Source organism: Myxine glutinosa, chromosome 12 (genome assembly GCF_964187855.1).
Source record: "Myxine glutinosa chromosome 12, kmMyxGlut1.1, whole genome shotgun sequence".
Taxonomy (NCBI): Eukaryota; Metazoa; Chordata; class Myxini; order Myxiniformes; family Myxinidae; genus Myxine; species Myxine glutinosa.
This window is the reverse complement of record NC_136272.1, coordinates 80,267,162-80,285,611: the sequence shown is the minus strand read 5'-3', so window position 1 is coordinate 80,285,611 and position 18,450 is coordinate 80,267,162. Positions and strand designations below refer to the sequence as shown.

Genomic DNA, 18,450 nt, shown 5'->3' with positions numbered 1-18,450 from the left:
TAAATTAAAAAAACATTTAATTCACAATCTCCAGAGATTCATAATCTCTCGTTCTTCCTAAAAATAGCGGATAAGTAAGCTAAATGTTTAAAAACATATACGACATTAGTAATGGAAAGGATATACAAACAGAACCCCTCAAAGACCTTTATAATGATATGGGTTTATACTCCCTGTTCGAGCAGCTTTAGAGAAAATCATCAGAAAGATAAAGAATCAAACAAGCAAAATAAGCATATTATTGATATAGATTAAATTTGAAATAATAATAATTGATATGATAATTAAATATACGTATTATTGATATAGTGATTAAATATACGTATTATTGATATAATAATTCAATATACATATTATTGATATAATAATTCAATTATATAAAGGGGATATAAATAAAGAAAGCATTCCGTACACAAATAAAATCACACACAAAAGACTATCGACATATTGATGACAATGGTCGAGTTGCATAAATATCCCTTATCCTTTTTTTTTTTTTTTTTGTATACTGAATCGAGGCTCGTGAAAGAGCAAATATTTATTTCACAAACAAATCAACCAGACAAACAAAATATATAAAAAGAGGGAGCAGAAGACAAGATGGGGAGAGAAGGGGAAGCACACAAACATAACAATTGAGAGCAGGGAGATGTGTGGGAGGGAGAGGGCCTGGGGGGAGGAGGCGTGGGAAGGGGGGGGGGGGTGGGAGAAGTATAAAACACAAGGACACCAAGGACTTCCAGGACAGAAGTTGGTATTCCAAAAAGTGGTTTGAGGTGAAATTAGCACAGGTAGAAAAGATCAAGGTTTTGGATGGGGGAAGATAAGAGATGGTGGTGAACAGCTGGTTTAAAGACATGGAGGGTGGAGTGGGATTGAAGAGAGTGAGGGAGTTTGTTCCAGAAGCAGGAGAAAAGAGGAATGAAGGAGTGAAGGTGAGCAGAGAGTCTTGATTTTGGCAGTTTAACCATAATCCCTGGTGTTGGGCTAGCGGCTAGGGTGCCGGCTTAGGATACCAAGGATCCTGGGTTCGAATCCCGGTCGATCGCTGAATTAACGCCAGGGGGGTTGACTCAGCCTGTCATCCTTCCGAGGTCGGCTAATTGAGTACCAGTTCACTGGTAATTCCCTGTTTGTCGTTAAAGGCGGCAAAAAGGGTTGGCGTCAGGAAGGGCATCCGGCCGTAAAACATTGCTTCAAATAGGGGACCGAAAAACAACAACAACCACGGTTCCCGAAAAAGGCCAACCCCCGCTTTGCGGGGAAAAATGGCCTCTAAAGGTGGTTATTATAACCATAAGAGGGTTGCAGGCAGATCTTGTGCGACCTGTAGGAATATTTGGGGGACAGAGCCCAGAGAGAGCTGGGGGGGGGGGGGCAAGGCCAGAGAGTAGTCGGTAGAAGACGGAAAGACCACCAACCTGCCTGCGGTGAGTGAGTGAAAGGCCCTTGGAGTTAGCTTCATCGCGGGAGATTCCAATGATTCTGAACGCTTTGGTTTCAACAGCGTGAAGACGAGCTAGGTGTGAGGCAGGAGCACCAGACCAGAGGGGAGAGCAGTATTCCATTGAGCTGCGGATGAAAGCCTTGTATGTGGTGAGGAGCTCAGGTGTGCCAAGGAAGGACTTCGCACGACGGAGGATGCCCAGTCGGCGACTGGCTTTGGAGGCCAGATTTGAAATGTGGTTTTCTCAGGAAAGATTAAGGTGTAGTGGTTACCTTATTCACATGTCGCGGTTACCTTATTCACTTGTCACGGTTAACTTATCCGCATGTGACGGTTACCATTACGATGGGTTTGGACTAACCCACGCACACGGGCGTTTGGTTGTGTCGTCGTGACGCACGCGCGGCTGTTGGAGCCACGCCCTCCGAAGAGGGTGCTTGGTTTTATATAAGCCGTTACGACTTCCGTTCGCTAGCAGTTGCTGGAGATTTCTGTACAATAAGCAACATTTTGTACCCAACGAAATGGCCTCTTCTTGTCGTCTTCGGCAACCGCTAAAAAGGTAAGATTTACCTTAAGGTATACTGTGATTCCTTAGTGAAGGATTTCCATCAGGGGTGATGCAAAAACAACCCTTAGGAAATCCTCAAGTAACAATTTCCTTAAGTTTGAGGAAATCCTTAGGAGATGTTGATATGCTAGGCAACCAATCAGATTAGAGATAGGAAGAGGTGTCCGAAAGCAACAACACGTAATGAACACGTGATTTTAAATGACGCTTGTTATATGTTGCATGGAGAACATGTGCTTCCGGATGAAGAAGGGATAAAATGATTCTTGTATAAAATTCATTAGATTCTCATTGAGCATTTTATTGTGAATGTGTGCAGTAAATGTTTGGAAACTTTCCGAGAATGGTGAAAGTGTGAAATTATGAAAGTGAAATATGGGTGTGAAACAACAAGCAGAATATTCTGGATGCCATGAAAGAGTGAAAATGCTATCCAAGTCGCTGTGCCGCCGCTCCGAGCATGTTTCGCAATGTACAATAATTTCTCAATTGCAGAAGCATTGTTCTATCAGATTGGCGTCGTGCTTCGCCATTTTGGCTCGTCACTTCTCGGTACCTACTCATCTACTGGTACTTGGAGCTCATCTTCTCCCAGGTAGTCTGGTAGTCCACGTCTCCAAGCGATAATCACCCTAGCCCACGTCTCTGAGTGATGATCGTCCCCTTCATGAAGAGTACCATTTGGAAATTCAAACGTTGGTATTTAAGTACAGAGGTTAGAGGTGGGGAGGTGCTCCCTTAAGCTTAAGGAAGGTTTTAAGGAAAAATTAAGGACTATTCAAATATGCAATAATCCTCAAATTAAGGATGTCCTTAAGGGGAAACTTTCCTTAAGTAAATCCTCAAATCTTTCCTAAAGGATGCTTTATGTAAACAGCCAATTAAATTCAGCTAATTGTTTAAGAGCCAAGTTACAAATCATTGCAAACAATCCACCGTGCTATGTTTTTTTTTCCCCCTAACATGAATTTTTCCCCTTTTCAGTTTCACAAAATGTAAGAACAATGCATTATTAGATATAAAAGTTCATGGAAACCATGCATTACTTAAGGGTTTCAAAAACATTCCCAACTCAGACATATTTTTTAGGAATTTGTGTTTGCTTGAATCCTACATGAAATGGGAATGAATGTGGTCAATGTGATTGCAGTGAACTGTGCTTCTGTTAGGGTGCGGCAGAGCAGCGTGCACGCTCCGATAACAAACATTACATTCACATGCATGTCCGACGTCCAGTGAGCTTACGCCTCAAAGAGATACCTCATCTGTCACAACAACTGTACATCATCCTTCAAATGCATCATTCAGTAGATTAGGTGTTCGTGTAGCTGGTAACAAAAAAGCTAAATAACTCGAGACTAGTGGACAAAATAAATCACAGTTTGCACATAATAAATCAGGTACACTTTGTTTATCATACGGTATGAAAAATGCTTAAAATCCGCAGCAAGAAATGTTCCTTGCTCTCCAGTCGTCTGCCAGTAAGACATGCTATTTTGCTTCCTCAAGTTTTATCAGAAGCCTTCTTAAACCAACCATATACAATTGCCAGGATCCTTCCACTCATTAAACCTTTATAACTCCTCCATACAAGTGTTTGTGCAATCAAGATACGTTTACCGGGGAAAAAACTTTAGAAATAAAGTCTTCTGGGTTCTGGCTTAAAAAAAACAAGCGTTACGCCTACGCCTTCTGGCCCCCGTCAGTGAAGTGATGTGAGTTGACAAAGTGGAAGACGCAAGGCGGCCATCTTGGATTTTGATGTGGCGACTCAATTTTCAATAGCATTCTCCCTTATAGACCTTATAGTGCATAGATAGACCCACACACCAGATTAGAAGTTAGTAGTTCGTTTATTTTTCAAGATATTTCGCTCACAAGGTTCAGACATATGTATGGTGGCGGCCATCTTGGATTTTGACGTGGGTTGCACCCACACACCAAATTAGAATTCGGTCCTTCGCTTACGCACGTACGCACGCACATCCGCACGCATGCACAGACGCACACACGGATGGAGGGGAAAACCATAGTCCCCCTTTCGCTCCGCGGTGCGACGGGGGACAAAAATGCAATTTTCAGCTCAGATAAATGAAAGCATAAACTCAACTGTTTCTGGTGTTGGTGCCTCAAATAAGACAAGACAGTTAACTAAAACCTACTATAATCACAGAGCTGAAGAAATAATTCCCCATAGGTCAATGCAATCACTTGTGTGGCCTTTTCTTTGAGCAGTGAAACCACAGTGATGAGAAAAGCAAACAGGAAAGCTTTCCTAATGAGAGATCGTTAAAACCAAGGAGGAAGAAACTTGCTGAGAAATTTCTCCCCTGTCATTGCCATGTTGGTTCACAAAACCAATGTATTTTCTATATTTAAACTTTTCAGAACTAGTGCGATCAGGACAAATCTGCCATCACAGAAATGCCAGCAAATGTGGACATTTTAATTAGTGGCATTAATTAAAGCAATGCCATAAGTAAAATGCAATTGCTAAGCTACGTCTTAATGCTCAAAAAAATGTCAGTCTCAGACAGTGATTTTACGGTTGTATGCAGAAAGCCCCAACGCGTGTTCTTCAACCAGCAAGTTGGGTTGCCTGTGGTGTGTCTTCAAAGTGTCTGCTCACTGAAATATTCATGGGAATTCTACACTAATGACCTTACATTCAATTGTGGAATTCTGGGTTCCTGAGTGGTATCAAAATACGGATTCAAAGGCTTCTCTTCCTTCCAGGTTCGTTGATGAAACCCTGCTTATTTGACTCATGGTTACAAACAGTGTGACATATCTATTTAGAAAATGTACATTTTGCCAGTCTGCTGATTATACACTGCCCAGGTTTGTTGCAGAGTGTTATTCATGATAAGAGACCCCAAAAATTCTAATAATTTGTCGAATAATATAGTAAGGTTTAATCAAGCCCATCAGAACGCATGGTAATCAAGTGTTACGTTACGTAATCAAACGTTACGTTATGTAATAAAGCGTTATGTTATGCAAATCACTAAAACCATTGGCTTTATTTGGGTCGAGTGTTATTCACGAAGAGGGACCCTGGAAAATCTAAGCATATGTCGTATAATAGTAAGGTTTAGTCAAGCCCTTCAGAATGTACGGTAATCAAGTGTTACATTATGCTACATAATCAAGTGTTATGTTGTGCAAATTACTAAAAAAAAAATATAGCATTATGTAATTTTTGAATGACCCCATATTGGGTTCAAGCAATCCATGACCGTGTGATGATTCATCTCGTTCCGATATAACTGTGGGGAGGGTGACATGGATAAGAGGTGTCGAGTAAATTTTTTAATAGCACATTAAATGTTTGTTTCCCAATCGTGACGTTCACCTTTTAAGAGTGCTTTGAAATACACATTTCCCAATCGGCCTATTACCGGATTTTGTCGCAGATTGGGACCACAGTGCAGTCATTCTTGTTGTTCTCAAAAAGAGAGACTCATGAAAGAGCAAGGTTGAACTGACATTGGGGTTGTGGGAAAACAATTATGCACAAACAGCAAAGGAATGCACGACCAGGAAAATAAGAGAGAAAATGGGGAGGGGGAGGGGGGGGGGGGCAGGAAACACTAACACCAGCAAGTAAGAGGGTTGGATTAGGAAGGGTTAATGGAGGTAACAAAAAATGTGGGTAAGGATGGGAAATGACAGGAGGTGGAGGTACACAGCCTACCTGAAGCCCTGGAGGGAAGACTGGGATAGCACAGCCTCTGGAATAGTTGGGAGTGAGGAACAGAGGAATTCAGGTGCGCAATCAATCTGGATTTTGGGACCTAACTAGAAGGGGACAACTGGAAAAACTTGTACATCCTAGAATTGCTGGGGGTTGGAGTGAGGGAGGATCAGAGAGGAATATTGGAGAAGAGGTCGTAAAAAACAGAGATCATCAACATGCCAGCGAAGTGAGAGCAACAGATCCTGTTCTTTGGCCTCATTTCAGTCGATTCCAATAAAGTTGAGAGATTTAGTTTCCACATAAACCAGGAGAGACAGATGTGATGCTGAGGCCCCAACCCAGAGGGGAAAGAAGTACTCCATTGAGTTATGGACAAAGACCTTGAAGGCTGTGAGTGGCTCAGATTTTCCAAGGAAAGACTTGGATTGATGGAGGATGCCCAGACTGTGGCTGGCTTTGGAGCCCAGCTTTGCTATGTGGGGGATTGTGGTGTAACTGAGAGGGGATTTTCATAGTGCAGTCCAACAGCCTTTCAAGAATTAAACTCTACAGGAAGTTATTTCACCGGAGTAAATTTTGGAAATCGTTTGTTCGAGTGGAGTAATCAAATCTTCCCTACATTTCTATACAATGTTTCACATAGTGATGCAGCCAGCATCAAAAGCCTTCGATTTGATTTCATAAGCTCAAAACACTTTCCCACTGTCATCATTAGTCCATTCTCGACACAGGAGTTCCATCATAGTTGTCATACTTTCTTGTCAGAACCCAGTTTTTGCATGAAGTCAATGTAGAAAGGAGTCATCTGCAGTTTGACAGTACCAGTCAGATTCGACATAGTTTTCTATCGCTCTTTCATGACACATCACAAAGTATATATATATGTATCTCCAGTGACAGAACATGTTAATCACCTTCCCTCTATTTTACGGCTGTTGATACACTCTGATGGCCAACATCTTGGAACTTGCTGAGAACTTTAGGCTAGGTATCCTGCTGCAGGTGATCCATTGCATCCTCAAACTTGCAGTTATTTTACAAGTAATAATAGTAATAATAATAATAATGCATTTATTTTATATAGCGCTTTTCAGGAAGCCCAAAGACGCTTTGACAGAGTGCAAAACATAATGCATAGCAAAACATAAAAACAATTGCAAAAAAAGAAGAATCAATAGGGAAATATTCAAAGCACAAAGGAGGGAGAAGGAGAGGAGATAGTCAGGGGTTAGATGCTGTGGGTTAAATGTTGAATGCAGTGTTGAACAGGTGGGTCTTGAGTGATGTTTTGAATGTGGTGAGTGAGGAGGAGTCTCTGATGGTGTGAGGTAGCGAGTTCCAGAGGGTGGGAGCAGCGATGGAGAAGGCCCTGTCCCCCCAGGATCTAAATTTGGTCCGGATGGGGGGGGTCAGGAGGTTGGTACCAGCAGAGCGGAGGTTGTGGGTGGGAGTGTGTCTGGAGAGGAGGTCAGCCAGGTAGGATGGGGCCAGGTTATGGAGGGCTTTGTAGGTCAAGAGGAGGATTTTGTACTGGATTCTCTGGGAGATGGGGAGCCAGTGAAGCTTGTAAAGGACGGGGGTGATGTGGTCACGGGTCCGAGAATGGGTGAGTAGACGGGTAGCGGAGTTCTGAATGTATTGGAGTTTATTGGTGATTGTTGAGGGTGAACCATAAAGGAGGCTATTGCAGTAGTCCAGACGGGAAGTGATGAAGGCGTGGATGAGGGTTTCTGCAGCCACGGAGGAGAGGGATGGACGGAGACGGGCGATGTTTTTCAGGTGAAAGAAGGCTGTCTTTGTGATCTGTTTAGTGTATTTGTCGAAGGAGAGGGTTTGGTCAAAGATGATGCCAAGATTCCGGATGTGAGGGGAGGTGGATACTGGGAAACCGTCGATGTTGAGGGCAAAGTTATGGGTGGACTTGGTGAGCGTTTTTGGGCCAATGATGATTATTTCAGATTTATCACAGTTAAGTTTGAGGAAGTTGATTTGAAGCCAGGATTTTATTTCAGTGATGCAGTTTGTCAGGATAGAGTGGGTGGCGGTGGAGATGGACTTGGTGGAGATGAAAAGCTGGATGTCATCGGCGAAGCAGTGGAATTGAATATTAACAAGTGTTAGATATTTATCCCTTCCCAGACTCTGATGAACTCTTTTAGCAATTTTGCTGCATACTATCACTTCATCGTTCAGTGCAGATCACATGTCACATCACATGATCAATTATATGTAGATATCCAGTTCAGAGCAACGACAACTCCAAAACATTGTGGGACATGAAAGCAAAAAGCTCCAAAGACGTGTGCAGGAGGCGATAGGATTTTATATTTCTTGGCATGAATAACGCAACCATGTTAAAATTTATTGAACTACTCCAGAGGAATTAGGTAAACCTTTATACAACGACTTGTCTGCTAAAGATCATTTTGGCCAAATGAGAACTGAAGGTGACACAATATAGTGTGAAATGTCGAAGTATATAAAATATATAATGGGGGTGGCAAGTATGAGGAAATAAATATATATTATGCCTTCGATGGCAAGGCAAGTATGAGGATCCCAGGGGGATGGGGTGGGGGTGGGGGAGGGGAGAATTATCCACTAAAAATTTGGATCCCCACTTGTCCATTATATACCAACCTATAATTCTGAAACCCGATACAGCCCTTCTACTCGATGGTCCGCAGGATAGTTCGGTCTTAGCTTCTAGGATTTCGTATCAGCGGGCCTCCCAGGTGATCATAGGGGCTCCCATGGGGTCTCCCAGCAGAGAACCACCCCCATCAGTACTCCTCAATCGGTTGGTAATAAACAACAAGAAATCTGAAGTCAAGCTTGAGGTTCTCGATTTGTAGTTTATTCGCATGAATAAATCCATAAATGAATTTGTTCCCTCAGTAGTATAGCACGATGACTAGATACAACCGGTTATGGATGCAGTGGGCACACTCAGCAACATTAACGAGTTCAGATGAGAGTACAACAAATTATACAATCATGACGAGCCCACACAGACCGGCTCAATGCATGGAATTGCGCTTTCTTTCCCGATGCAGTATAAAACTAGAACGGCACTCGGTGGAGAGCATACCTCCGCCAGGCTGAACAGTTTATGTTTGGTATCCCACTGATAGGCCAGATATGGATCCGGACCTGGACCAAAATCGAATCAGCTTGTTTTTGTCACCTAACAATCTCGTCCACCAAGTTTAGTCATAACTTGTCCATAACTTTTTTAAATATCATGTTATATAATCACGTTTCGCCCGATCTCTAAATGGTGAAGCAGCACTTGAAAATTAAATAATTGTCGTATCCGAATCCATATTCAGAACTTCACCGAAATCGAATCGATTCGTCCTCGTCACACAACCAAACCATCCACAAAGTTTCATCCAAATCAGTCCATAACGTTTTGAGATATCGTGCTGTATATCGATTTTATCCCTACAGTCATGGCCAAAAATATTGGCACCCTTGTACTTTTTTCAAATAATGCACCATTGCTTCCAGAAAATTGTTCAAATTAAAAATCAGTTGGAACCCACATATGTATTTCCTTGGTTTGCAGTGGAATAAAACAAAAAAAGTTAAAATGTCCACTAAACAGAAATCCAGATTCAAATCACAATCCAAAAAACAGAAATCTACTTAGCTTATTCCAAACAGAAATCCTAAAATAGACCAGGCAATAGTATTGGCCCCTTTTAGAAGTTGTTAGAAATAATTAGATTTCAAGCAGGTGATTCTCCTTTACTTTGGAATTATACTCCCCTGTGGTGAGTTGCAGGTGCCTGCAATATAAAAAGCAGTCATTCAACCTGTTTGAATGGAGAAAAAAAGTCATTTTGCTGTTTTGTGTCACTCTGTGCACCGCAATGAGCATGGAGAAAAGAAAGAAAGCCAGATAAGTGTGAGGAGGTCAGATACAAGATTGTAGCAAAGCATGGACAATCTCATCTCCAAACCGACATCTACTTGATGTTCCTGTGTCCACCGTACGCAATGTTATCAGGAGATTTAAGGCCCATGGCACTGTAGCCAACCTCCCTGGACCTGGCCGCAAGAGAATAGTTGATCGAAGATTGCAGCGAAGGATTGTTCGAATGGTGGATAAAGCATCTCGATCAACTGCCAAATAGATTCAAGCTGACCTTCATACACAAGGTACGACAGTTTCAATTCACACCATCTGTGGCCAACTCAATGAAAGGGGGTTCTATGGTAGGACCCCACTGCTGACAGAGACGTAAGAAAGCCCGACCGGAGTTTGCCAAAACACACCTGAACAAGCAAAATTCCTTCTGGGAAAATGTCCTGTGGACAGATGAGACCAAATTAGAGCTTTTTGGTAAAGCACATCATCTCCATGTTTACAGAAAATAAAATGAAGCCTTCAAAGAAAAGAACACCTTCCCTACAGTCAAGCATGGAGGAGGTTCAGTGATGTTTTGGAATTGCTGTGCTGCCTCTGGCACTGGGTCCCTTTAATGCGTGCATGGCATCATGAATTCAGGAGATTACCAAGGCATTTTGGAGCGCAATGTTCAACCCAGTGTCAGAAAGCTGGGTCTCCGTCGAAGATCATAGGTCTTGCAGCAGGACAATGACCCTAAACACACTTCAAAAATGACCGAGGAATGGTTCAAGACAAAATGCTGGACTGTTCTGAAGTGGCCAGCAATGAGTCCAGATCTAAATCCCATTGAACACCTGTGGGGAGATCTGAAAACAGCAGTCGGGAGAAGGCACTCTTCAAATCTGGGAGAACTGGAGCAGTTTGCACAAGAAGAGTGGGCCAAACTGCCAGTAGAGAGGTGTAGGAAGCTCATTCATGGCTACAGGAAGTGCTTGACTGCAGGTATTTTGTCCAAAGGTCGTGCTACCAAATATTAAGTCTAGGATGTCAATAACTTTGTCAATGGCATTTCTTTTTATTTTCTGATTTAAAAGAATATATTACGTTCTGAATCAAAAACAAAGGTTCTGTAATATTAACAGTGAAATAATATTTTTCAAGAAAATTGTGAGTTATTTGAAAAAAGTGCAAGGGTGCCAATATTTTTGGCCACGGCTGTATCTCCCAATGGTGAAGAATCACTTATAAATTAAATAATTCTCGTATCTGAATCTGCATTCAGATCTTCACCAAAATCTAATCGATTCGTCCTTGTCAAACACCCAAACTGTCCTCCAAGTTTCGTCCAATTCCGTCTATAACTTTTAGAGACATTGTGCTATGTATCGGTTTTAGCCCTATCACTCAATGGTGAAGAATCACTTAAAATTCAATAATAATCGTATCCAAATCCATATTAGGATCTTCAACAAAATCGAATCAATTAGTCCTTGTCGCACGCACAACCGGTCCACCAGGTTTCGTCCAAATACATCCATAACTTTTTGAGATATCCTGCGATATGTCGGTTTTTGGCCCTATCTCCCAATGGTGAAGAATCACTTAAAAATTCTACTAGCCGGATCCGAATCCGGAACTTCACCAAAACCTAATGATTTCGCCCTGGTCACACACACTACCTCTCTGCCAAATTCCGTTTGAATACGTTCACAACTTTTTGAGATATCTTGTTCACAGCCAAACAGACAGGGGTGAAAACATAACCTCCATCCACCTTCGGTGGCGGAGGTAAAAAGGGCGGGCTTTGATGACGTGATCAGATATGTCAATAGGTGGGGTAAAAAAATAAATAAAATTGGATTGGTGATAATACACCGCCTCTCACACATAGCACATTGGAAACAATATCTAAACGCACAACACTAGTAACAAATGTTCCTTGCCCAAGGGTCCAGGCACCTACCCTGCACTGATGATCTCCAACAACGTGAAAAGCATCCAAAGGTTGTGTTTGCCAAGGTAAAATGCAGCCTCCGATGGATACCAAATATCACACATGCTATATCACAAAACCCTGAGCTGATCTCAGATTGAAGGCTCGCTCACCCAAGTGGTCGGCTGATGAGGTGCTTATAAATCATAACGTGTTGTTACCTGACAAAGTTGTCAACACAATACATTCAACAAGGAGCTTGAAGGAACTGCGCTCCAACGCGAGTCGAAAGAATTGACGCGACCAAAGACGGAATTCGTCCGAGTTGCTTTATTGAAACAAAACAGCTCAGGTATTCTGACAAGCCCGTTTATCGGGCAGCAATATATATACACATTTATGTCGGGAAGTTTGCCCGGCAAAAGCTATACCGGGCATGCCCGGGTGTCAAGGGCGAGCCTTGGAAAGGCGAGTCTGGACCTGCCCGGGCGTGTTTGGCTGCGGCCTGGCAAGTCGAGGCTGGGCGTGCCCGGGCGCTCTGGGCGAGCCCTGGAAAGGCGATAGCGGGCATGCCCGGACGCTCTGGGCGAGTCCTGAAAAGGCGATAGCGGGCATGCCCGGACGCTCTGGGCGAGCCCGGGAAAGACGAGACCGGGCGTGCCCGGGAGGTTCGGGCGTGCCCGGGAACAGTGAGTCCGGGCATGCCCGGGAGAGGCGCGTCTGGCCGTGTTCTGGCCGGTGCAAGGCGATTGTGTACATCCAGCGGTAACCGCTACACACGCCCCTCCAGAATCGACCTGCACCGGCAGGGTCAATTTAAGGGGGGTCCGGATGACCCGGCCGAAGCGACCCCTGGAGGGTCGTGGGGAGGGGTCCGATGTGGTGGTGGGTGGTCGAGCGGGGGGAACTGTGGACGGGGGGCGGCCTCGCCGCGGAGGAAGGGCCAACCGTGGTGGTCGGTCGACGTCCATGTGCGCCGGTTTGAGGTGGTCCACAGAAATCCGGTCCGGCCGGCCGCCGAAGTCGACGATGAAAGACTTGTCGCCCCGTCGCAGGACCCGGAATGGCCCGTCGTACGGCGGCCGGAGTGGCCCCCGGTGCGCGTCATGACGCACAAAGACGTACTCCGCTGTGCGAAGCGCCGGGGGGACGTAGGACTGGGGGCCACCGTGGCGGGACGTCGGCACGGGGGCAAATCGTCGGGCGGCCTCCTGGAGGTCCGAGCGCTGGCGAGCGGCGGACCAGGGACTGGTAGCGTCGGGCACGAATTCGCCCGGGACGCGGAGCGGCTGGCCGTAGACGAGCTCGGCAGCGGACGCCTGGAGGTCTTCCTTGGGGGCCGTGCGAAGGCCCAAAAGGACCCACGGCAGCCGGTCGGCCCAACCGTCGTCCTGAAGGCCGGCCATGAGTGCCGCCTTCATGGAGCGGTGAAACCGCTCGCACAACCCGTTGGCTTGGGGGTGGTAGGCCGTGGTGCGGTGCAGCGTGACCCCCAACGAAAGGGCGACCGCGCCCCAAAGCTCAGACGTGAACTGTGGGCCGCGGTCGGACGAGATGTCCGCTGGTGCGCCGAAGCGCGCGACCCAGGTGGCGATGAACGCCGGCGCCACGTCGGCGGTGGTGGTGGAGGCGAGGGGCACAGCCTCCGGCCACCTGGTGGTCCTGTCCACCATGGTGAGCAGGTGGGTGAACCCCCGCGAGGGGGGCAGGGGACCCACCAGGTCCACGTGGACGTGGTCAAAACGCCGTTCAGGCACGGCGAAAGGTGCCAGCGGGGCCTGGGTGTGGCGGTGGACCTTGACCTGCTGGCAGGCCGTGCAGGCGTTGGCCCAGTCGCGTATGTTTCGTCGAAGGCCGTGCCAGACGAAACGCGCCGACACCAGCTTCTGAGAAGCTTTCCGGCCCGGGTGAGAAAGGCCGTGGATGGAGGCGAAGATGCGGCGCTGCCAGGAAACGGGCACGATGGGGCGAGGCTGGCCCTGGGAGACGTCGCAGAGCAGGACGGTGCCCGCGAAGGGAATGTCGGCCAGGCGGAGGCCCGTGTCCGCCGCACGGAGTGCCTGCACCGAGGCGTCGGTGGTCTGGTCGGCCGCCATGAGCGCGAAGTCCACGCCGAGGTGGACCGCGTTCGCGCTGGCCCGAGAAAGACAGTCGGCCACGGCGTTGTCTTTGCCGGCGACGTGCCGGATGTCCGTGGTGAACTCCGACACGGCGGAGAGGTGGCGCTGCTGGCGGGCCGACCACGGCTCCGTGACCTTAGCCATTGCGTAGACCAACGGCTTGTGGTCGACGAAAGCCGTGAACGGGCGGCCCTCCAGGAGGTGTCGGAAATGGCGAACGGCCAGGAATAGCCTGAGCAGCTCGCGGTCGAACGTGCTGTAGTTTAACTCGTTCGGCCGGAGTTGCCGGCTGAAAAAAGCGAGTGGCTGCCAAACCCCGTCCACCCATTGCTCATGGACGGCGCCCACCGCGTAGTTGGAGGCGTCCGTAGTGAGGGCAATGGGCGCGTTGAGCACCGGGTGAGCCAGCAGCGTTGCGTCGGCGAGGGCCCGTTTGGCGCTGGCGAAGGCCGCGTCCATGGCCGCGGACCAAACAATGTCATGCTTGGCCGGCTTGCCCCGGAGGGCCTCGTAAAGGGGCCGCATGAGCTGAGCAGCGCGGGGCACGAATCGGTGATAAAAATTCACCATGCCGAGGAACTCTTGGAGGGCCTTGATGGAACGGGGACGCGGGAACGTGGTGATGGCCTCAACCTTGGTCGGCAGCGGCACGGCCCCGGTCTTGGTGATGCGGTGGCCCAAAAAGTCAACGGTCGTCGCGCCGAAGTGGCATTTGACCGGGTTGACAATTAAGCCGTGCTCGCTGAGGCGACCGAACAGTGTTCGGAGGTGGAGGAGGTGCTCGGCGCGGGACGTGCTGGCGACGAGGATATCGTCCAGATAGACGAAAAGAAACGGCAGGTCGCGCAGCACGCCGTCCATCAAGCGCTGGAACGCCTGGGCCGCGTTCTTGAGGCCAAACGGCATCCGCAAAAATTCGAACAGGCCGAACGGCGTGATGACGGCCGTCTTCGGGACGTCGGCCGCCCGGACAGGTACCTGGTGGTAGCCCCGTATCAGGTCAATTTTCGAAAAGATGACCCGTCCCGCCAAACGGGCGGAAAAGTCATGAATATGCGGGATCGGGTACCTGTCGGGGGTGGTAGCGTCGTTGAGACGGCGGTAGTCACCACACGGGCGCCATCCACCCCCCGGCTTTGGCACGATGTGCAGTGGCGAGGCCCACGCGCTATCGGAGCGCCGCACGATGCCGAGGTGCTCCAACGCGTCGAACTCGGCCTTCGCCACGGCGAGCTTGGCCGGGTCGAGGCGGCGGGCCCTGGCGTAGACCGGCGGGCCCGTAGTGGGCATGTGGTGCTCGATCCCGTGCCGCACCGCGACGGCCGAAAACGTCGGCCGCGTGAGGGCCGGGAATTCCGCGAGCAGGCGAGCGAACTCGTTCGCTGCCGGGAGGGCGCACGCCAGTTCGGTCGGCGCGGAGCTGCTCATCGTGCACGCCAGGGAGCTGAGGGTCTCGGCGTTGACAAGGCGACGACGTTTGACGTCGACCAGCAGCCCGTGCGCGCAGAGGAAGTCGGCGCCCAGCAAAGCCATGGGGACGCAGGCGGTCACAAAAGTCCATTGAAAATGCTGGCTGCCGAAGCAGAGGGTGACGACGCGTGGGCCGAAAGTGCGTATGGCCGAGCCATTAGCAGCGACCAAAGAGGGGCCGCAAACGGCATCCCGCCTGTCCTGCTCGGAGGCGGGTATGACGCTCAGTTGGGCGCCGGTGTCACACAGGAAATGCCGCCCAGACGCTTTGTCCCGAATAAACAGCAAGTTGCCCAAGTGGCCGGCGCTCATGGCTGGGAATGAACGCCGGCCCGGCCGTTTCCCGACCTGCCGAAAGTGCACGGGGGCCGGCACGTCCGAGCCTTGTGTCCGAACCTGGCGTGGTAATAACACCTCGCACGGTCAGGTGGAGGCCCCGGCCGTCGTGTCGGAAGCGGGCGGTGCGGCGTGGCGGCCGCCAGTTGCACCGGCAGTTCGGCCTCCAACCGCGCAGGGCGCTCGGGTGTCGTGGGCGTCGCCTCGGACGGCGGCGGGCTCCAGGTAACCGCGCCGATGTGCTGGCCCGCCGAGGAGATCTTATCGGCTTCCCTGGCGAGGGCGCGGGAATCCGTGATCAACGTGCCAGCCAGGGCGAGTCGTACCGGGTGAGGCAGCTGGCGAAGGAACAGCTCGCGGAACAGAAAATCCGGAGAGTGCTCACCGAGCAACGAGAGCATATAGTCCATGCGCTCTGACGGGCGCGTGTCGCCGAGCTCGGGCAGAGCGAGCAGGCGCCGTGCGCGTGCTGCCGGTGAGAGGGCGAAAGCATCGAGGAGGAGTGTCTTCAGCGCGTCGTATTTGTCAGCAGCCGGCGGGTGCTCGAGGAGGCTCACGGCGCGGGCTGCGGTGGCGGAACCGAGCGCCGCCACAACATGGTGGAAGCGGGTGTCGTCCGCGGTGATGCCTCGCAGGGCGAACTGAGAGTCCGCCTGAGCGAACCAAACAGCGGCGTGAGCCTCCCAGAAGGTAGGCAGTTTAAGCGTCACTGCCGTATCCATGTCGGTAGGTCACCAATGAAGGAACTGCGCTCCAACGCGAGTCGAAAGAATTGACGCGACCAAAGACGGAATTCGTCCGAGTTGCTTTATTGAAACAAAACAGCTCAGGTATTCTGACAAGCCCGTTTATCGGGCAGCAATATATATACACATTTATGTCGGGAAGTTTGCCCGGCAAAAGCTATACCGGGCATGCCCGGGTGTCAAGGGCGAGCCTTGGAAAGGCGAGTCTGGACCTGCCCGGGCGTGTTTGGCTGCGGCCTGGCAAGTCGAGGCTGGGCGTGCCCGGGCGCTCTGGGCGAGCCCTGGAAAGGTGATAGCGGGCATGCCCGGACGCTCTGGGCGAGCCCTGGAAAGGCGATAGCGGGCATGCCCGGACGCTCTGGGCGAGCCCTGGAAAGGCGATAGCGGGCATGCCCGGACGCTCTGGGCGAGCCCTGAAAAGGCGATAGCGGGCATGCCCGGACGCTCTGGGCGAGCCCTGGAAAGGCGAGAGCGGGCATGCCCGGGAAAGACGAGACCGGGCGTGCCCGGGAGGTTCGGGCGTGCCCGGGAACAGTGAGTCCGGGCATGCCCGGGAGATGTGCGTCTGGCCGTGTTCTGGCCGGTGCAAGGCGATTGTGTACATCCAGCGGTAACCGCTACAAGCTGACCAATGCCAACCAATTAAAAGTTTTTGTTGGTTAAATATCATTCCACACATTGAACAATGTTTACAACAGGATCATTTATTTATTTATCACCGAACTGACGTCATTGTTGAGTAAGCTACCCCACGGTGGATCTAAGCTACGACCAACATTTGTCAAACGAGCAAGCATCACTAATCAAACCATTGATCTCTGCATTGCAGATAACAGTGACAACTATAATGAGAGTAAAATTCATGATAACATTCACCATGCTGAGGAGAAAGTGACATTACATAGCCACGGTTATGAATGGAGTGACGATGAAACAAAGGTGGATCAAGATTCAAACGACACTGATACCTGACGATGAACACTTTGTTTATTGTGACACTAATGATAATGATGCAGATGATGATACATCTTCATTAGGATAAAACTTCCACGTTTGAATTATTAACAGCATGGGAATTGATAAACGAGGTTAGTATTCCGTCTGACAAAATTGCTTGCAGTTTTTATTTCGATTCACCGAAATCGTTTCCTTGTTAATAATTAAGAAGGATAAAAATTACTTTGTAGACTTGAGACAGTTGATCTTCGGGGCATTTCAAATCCGCACTACCTTTACGACCTGCGGTTGTTCTTTCAGTCATTTTTTTCTTAAAAGTGATACTTTAAAATGCTACTGCAATTAACATTTGCCCTAAATTTGGGAAAAATCTTTCAAGGAAAGTTACCTCTCTGGAGATCTATAAATGATCATATACATTTCATAGCATGTGTGGTCTAAATAAACAATGAATCTCAAAATTGGTGATTATTTTTAAAACCGTATTTTGGTCAAGGGTGCAATGAAAACAGCAGGCTTTTAGAGTCCTTAATTTACTCCATTAAAATCAGGAAAGTTATCAGCAGTTTGGACATACAATAACATCTGCAGGGATTCTATCTTAAAGTGGTCTTCACAATGATCTTGAACAAGGTGCACATGTTATCACAATATCTAGTGGTAATATATATAGATTTTTTTTTTTTTTTTTTTTTTTTTTACTGCTCAGTGTGCTGTCATTTTCAATACTAGGACGTGCCCGTACGTGGGTGCCCGTTCCTTGCCAAAAAAAAAAAAAAAAATGTCTTCGCCCATGCATGCATATATATATACACAAAGAATTAAGTTAAGCACCCCTACACAAAGAATTAAGTTAAGCACCCCCTAATCCTGTCCTGAACCTGAACCCCCTCGAGCACGTTTGGGACATGTTGGGACGACAAATTGCGAAGATGGTCCCTCCAATAGCCAATCTGGATGAATTGGAACGTGCATTACATCGGGAATGGAACAACCTGCCACAGCAACGCATACGACGGCTTACAGGGTCTATGAGACGTAGGGTTGAGTCAGTGATCCGATCACGTGGGTCCTACACACGTTATTGACGCAAAGATCGCTAGAGGTCTTCTCAGAACAATGACTGTACGTTAGAAAACATAAACGTCATCCACACTGTCCGTGATGGACCTATAGCTCCATACTTAAATTGAGGTGAAAATATGCCTAAAATTCCCAAAAAATTTCACCTTAAATTATTCAGAATAAAATATTGAAAACGGCATGATTGTTATGTTTTTATGTGACCATAATATCACTTCTCCAGAAAAT

General features: G+C 48.3%; 1 protein-coding gene across 6 annotated transcripts in view; it reads right to left on the bottom strand.

The window, feature by feature from the left end:
- The window catches only part of LOC137437547 (neuronal cell adhesion molecule), a 321,028-nt gene that overhangs the window by 29,297 nt on the left and 273,281 nt on the right, over positions 1-18,450 (bottom strand). The window lies entirely within an intron of this gene.